We start from the raw sequence: 6,000 nt of genomic DNA, 5'->3' as shown, positions 1-6,000 counted from the left end.
CCGGAGGAGGCCCGGGCTCGGGACGAGCGGGGGCCCTGCAGCGCCTGCACAGCTGGCTCGGGGCACCGCGCCGTCTCAGGAGGACCCCCCCCCCCCCCCCCGCCCGGGCATGTGTGACGCAGCACGCTTTTCGGCCTGTGCTTCACAAAAATAGGTAACACCGTTAAGGGCATTTGAGAAATGCGCTCAGTTCTTTCCCGCGCCCCTGGGAATTTGCATTTTTAAAAGATTTCAGCGTGCTTAAGGTGCAGCCCATCTTGGGAGATGATCCACGAAGTATTTTCCCCTTGGAAATGGTGATCTAGTGATAAAGTTTAAACTAGTCATCTTAAATGCCTCACATTCCCCTTTGTTGCTGGGCAGAAAACAGAAAAGAATGGAAAGAGGTGATTAGCTGAGGGCGGATTACATTGTCCATTTTTTTTACAATAAGTAAACATGCATGTTAAAAATCATCCCTGAAAACTATCTTAAAGACATAAAGAGTGTACACAAACTTAACTAAGGATTTTGTTCTTTGGCATTGCTTACTGGTTAAATGAATTACGATACCCCAGTGCAATGAATTAAATCAGCTATTAAAACATGATGAAAACATGTGAGGTTCTCACATTTTTGGTCTCAGGACCCCTTTACACTCTTGAAAAGTACTAAGGACACCAAAGAGTTTTTATATGTGCAGCATCTATCAAGATTTTTGAAGTTTAAACTGAGAAATTTAATGGGGCACCTAGGAGATCCTTATTCAGTAGGTCTGAGACAGAACCCAGAAACCTGCGTTTTTAATAAGTCCATGACGGGACAGATACAGCCCTCGGGGTTGCCGTGGAGAGTCACCGAGCTCGGGCACTTCCCGTTCTTGGCCCGTGAAGAGCACCACTTACGCCTCCCACTCTTGTTCCAGCCCAGGTCATGATCTCTGGGCGGTAAGATCAAGCCCCAAGTGGGGCTCTGCATTCGGCACCAAGTCAGCTTGAGATTCTTTCCTTCTCCCTCTTCTTTCCCCTCTACCCCTCCCCTCCACTCCTTCACATGCCTGCTCTCTCCCTTAAATAAAGAAAATCCTTTTTTTTTTAAGAGAAATTTAAGAAATATTTATTCATTGTTTCACTTAAAAATAATGGACTATTATATGGTAACATGAACAACATTGTATGAAAAATAAGTATATATTGCAAAACAAAAAAATAGAAAAAGGGTATTATTTTACATTTGTGCTCTTAAATGTCAAAGTTAATAGAAGGCAGCTGGATTTTTCTATTGGCTTCTGCATTTAAAATGTTGCAATATCATGTATTATGTAGCCTCTAGTAAACTACTCTAAACTTGTGACAGGAGAATTAAAAAGGAAAATAATGTATTAGAATTTAAATAAAAAGAGTTTGGAGTTCATGAACCCCCTGCAAAGGTCTTGGGATTTCCAGGGTCCCCAGATTACACTTTGAGAACTAGTATTGCAGATGAATATTGTTGGTGTGTGATACATCAACATTTACAAGTAGTGTATATATTTTTAGAATGGTTAATATTAAAAATTGTGTATAGTTATTTTTCCAGTGGAGAAAACTATTATGTCTCCCAAGGGGCCAGCACTTCAGAGGTTAGGGATTCTGGTTTGGAACCCACAGACAGTCCCATCCTCAGCATCTCTCTATTTGGCTGACTCAACCAAATTAACTGATCTGGTTTTACAGATTTGAAATGAAGTGAGTCACAGCTTATCAGCCTCCCAGCCTGCTCCTGTGGGAGGGTGGATCTGGGGATAGAAGGCTCATTTGAGGAGAAACCTCTTTTCCCCATCACTGCCTTTCTCTTCCATCCTTCCTCCTTGTTCTGTTATGCGTCTACTGCAAAGCTATCTAAAAAATGAGAGAGCAGCCCGGGTGGCTTAGCGGTTTAGCATCGCCTTCAGCCCAGGGCCTGATCCTGGGGGCCTGGGATCGAGTCCCACATGGGGATCCCTGCATGGAGCCTGCTTCTCCCTCTGCCTGTGTCTCTGCCTCTGTGTGTGTGTGTGTGTGTGTGTCTCATGAATAAATAAAAACCTTTAAAAAAATACTATTAGAAATTGGGTTTTTAGGCGCCTGGGTGGCTCACTGGGTTAAGCGTAGTTAAGCATTGTACTCTTGATTTCTGCTCAGGTCATGATTTCAGAGGTTGTAAGATTGGGACCCTCTCCAGCTCTGCGCTCAGCACAGAGTCTGCTAGAAATTTTCTTTCTCCCTCTCCCTGTGACCCTGCCCTCCTCATGTGTGCACATGCCTGCACTCTCTAAATAAATTAATAAATAAAATCTTTAAAAAATTATAAATAGGGCAAGCCTGTTGGGACTCCTCTCACCCCTGAGAGCTTTCTCTGTATCTTTATTTAATAAACTTCTGTCTCTTTACTCAAAAACAATAAAATAAAATAAAATAAAATAAAATAAAATAAAATAAAATAAAATAATAAATAAAAATAAAGTCCTTTGTCATTCCCTCTGTTATGAATGGTTGTTGATCCACCAGGCAAAAGTAACAATATTTCTTGGCTTGGGAGTGAGGGGGTAGTGGGTGGGGGGTTGCCCAGGCCCAGCAGACCACTGGGGGAAGCATGCAGATCCCCCCTGCTGGGAGAAGATGCTATTTCAGAAGAGATTTGCAAAGGGTTATCAAGGACTATTGAAATATTTACAAAGCAATCTCAAAAGCCCTTAAGGCTTCCCCAAATTCAATGTTTACATGTGGGTTGCCTACCACATTAGGTCCAAACTCTGTACTTTTTTATTTAAAATATTTATTAATTCATTTTCATTTACCTTTTGTCCCCATCTGATCACAGAAATAGCAACGTGCTTAGCTGGGGACAATTTTTAAATTATGGAAATTCAGAATGATTACTCCTTACCATATTAGCTTCCAGCGACTGCTCCTAGTTTCATGTATATTTCTTCTTTTTTTAGTCATATACACTAACATATGTTTGCAAAAAATGAAATTTGGTTAAGAATACTTCACTATAACTTGCTATTTTCCACTTAGCATATCTAGAACATCTTTTCCTGACAGTATACGCAGATCTTTTTTGATGTCACACAGATCCTCTCCATAAAGCCAAGCTGGTCTATTTTCACACTTCATACTTTTCCAATCTTGTATTTCTGCACATTCTTTTTGCTCAGGACAGGATTCCTACTTTTTTTCTAGCTACATATATCCTACCCACTCTTGAAAGCCTATTCAGGGCAGCCCGGGTGGCCCAGTGGTTTGGCGGTGCCTTCAGCCCCGGGCGTGATCCTGGAGACCTGAGATCGGGTCCCACGTCGGGCTCTCTGCATGGAGCCTGCTTCTCCCTCTCCCTCTGCCTGTGTCTCTGCCTCTCTCTCTCTCTCTCTCTCTCTGTCTTTCATGAATAAATAAATAAAATCTTTAAAAAGAAAGCCTGTTCAAATATCAACCTATTCAGATATCAAAAGCATCTTCCATGACTCAACACAGTGCCTGGCACATAGTAAGTGAATGAATTGATTAAATGAATGACATCCCTGGCTAAAGTCCCCCATAGCCTCTGAGCTCCTAAAGCATTTATTCACACTGACATTTCACTATTAATGTATATATGTTTTGTTTCCGTTGAGGAAACAATTTTAGAAGCTTCTTAAGCACAGAAATCATGTTATTAATGTCTCATTTTGCTATGTGCAGGGATTCTCAGGTTCTTGGAAGATCTACAAAAACTAGGATGGATGGTTTCACCTGTATTAGCCAGAATGACAACAGTAAAGAAGACGCGGAAACAATTCATGAAAAAGGCTGCATGGAGTCAAGAGCTTAATAGTTACTTTAAGAAACTAGGAAAAGCAGAGGCATCTGGGTGGCTTGGTCAGTTAAGCGACTGACTCTAGGTTTTGGATCAGGTCCTGATCTCCTGGATCTCTTGAGCTCCAGTTGCCCCGAAACAGTAGGGAGTGGGGGTCTGCTTGAGATTCCTTCTCCCTTTCCCTCCATTCCTGCATGTGCCTACATGCACTATTTTTCTCAAATAAATAAATCCTTAAGAAAAGAAAGAAAGGAGGGAGGAAGGAAGGAAGGAAGGAAGGAAGGAAGGAAGGAAGGAAGGAAGGAAGGAAGGAAGGAAGGGAAAAAGCAGAGATCACTGGTGCTTGGAATAATCAGAAAGACTTCCTGGAGGCTTATGCTTGATCTGAAAGGAGTTCAGTCTTAAAGGGGCAGAGAAGGAGACTTTGAGGGGTGGAGGTAAAGGGAAGTGAGTGAGTGGAGGGGGGCTGGCTGGGAGGAGGAATGTCCTGGCAGCAGACAGCCCAAGACAGCCTTGGTCCTCAGAGCCACACCACCTGATGAGACAGGAGCACCAAGTACCCAGGAACGTAACGCCGTGTGTGTTAATACTCACGTAAGATAAAATTTACCATTCTAAACACTTAAAAAGTATACAATTTGGTGGCACATAGCATAGTCACAATGTTAAGCAACTATCAACACTATCAAATTCCAGGAGGTTTCTCGTACTCCAAAAGGAAACTCAATACCCATTAAGCAATCACACCACACACACCCCATGCCCCCACCTTGGCAATCACTAGTCTATTTTATGCCTCTATGGGTTTGTCTCTTCTGGACATTTCAGATAAATGGAGTCAGACAGTATCTGGCCTTTTATTTTTTTATTTTATTAAGATTTTATTCATTCATGAGAGCCAGAGAGAGAGAGAGAGGCACAGAGACACAGGCAGAGGGAGAAGCAAGCTCCATGCAGGGAGCCCGATGTGGGACTCAATCCCGGGACTCCGGGATCACACCCTGGGCTGAAGGCAGATGCTAAACCACTGAGCCACCCGGGGATCCCAGTATGTGGCCTTTTTTACCTGGCTTCTACACTTAGCATAATGTTTTCTTCTTTTTTAAGATTTTATTTATTTATTTGAGAGAGAAAGAGTGCATGAGCAGGAGGAGGGGCAGTAGGAGAAGCAGGCTCCCCACTGAGCAGGGAACTTAACATGGGGCTCCAACCCAGAACCCTGAGATCAAGACCTGAGCTGAAGGCAGATGCTCAACCACTGAGCCACCTAGGTGCCCCAACATAATGTTTTCAAGGTTCATCCATGTTGTAGCAGATAAAACTTCATTCCTTGTTGTGACTGAGTACTACTTTATTGTATGATATACCGCATTTTGTTTATTCAGTTATTAGTTGATGGATAACGGAGTTGTTTCTACTTTGGCTATTGTGAATAGTATTGCTATGAGCATTCATGTACAAATTTCTGTTTGCACATTTTTTTTTGGTCTTTTAGAGAGAGAGAGAGCTAGTGCGTGCGAGTTAGGGGGCAGAGAAGAGCAGAGGGAGAGAGAGAGAGAGAATCCAAGCAGGTTGTAGTGCAGAGCTCAGCGCACAGTTCAATCTCATGACCCTGAGATAGTGACCTGACCTGAAATTAAGTCAGACACTTAATAGACTGAGCCACCCAGGTGACCCTGAACACTTGCTTTTAATTCCTTTGTGTATATAACCAGGAGTGGAAGGTGTCATATGGAAGGAACGTAGAGTTGAACTCTACGTTCAACTTGTTGAGAAACTGCAACACTGCTTTCCACAGCAGCTGTGCCATTTTTCATTCTCACCAGCAATGATATATGAGAGTGCCAATTTCTCCATATCCTTGCCAGCATTAGTATTTTAAAATTTTTTGATTATAGACATCCCAGTGGGTGCCAAGTGGTGTCTCATTATAGTGCCTAATTATTTTTTTTTTCCTAATTATTTTTATACATATATTTGTGGCTTGCTTTTTCCAGGAAAGATTGGAAGAAGCTGACAAAAATACAAATGAGACAGCAAGGGTCAAATAACCACTTAGGGAGTTTGAAAGGAAGGAAAATAAGGCCAAGAGAATAACACTGGGAACAGAGTGCCACAAAAATGACTCGCTGAGATGAATATAATAGATTGATTCTAAGCATTCTCACAGCAAATGCAAAGAAAGAAAACACAGCCTATCAC

Source organism: Canis lupus, chromosome 7, assembly GCF_011100685.1.
Source record: "Canis lupus familiaris isolate Mischka breed German Shepherd chromosome 7, alternate assembly UU_Cfam_GSD_1.0, whole genome shotgun sequence".
NCBI classification, from domain to species: Eukaryota; Metazoa; Chordata; class Mammalia; order Carnivora; family Canidae; genus Canis; species Canis lupus.
The sequence above is the reverse complement of the archived record's forward strand: the minus strand, read 5'-3'. Positions refer to the sequence as shown.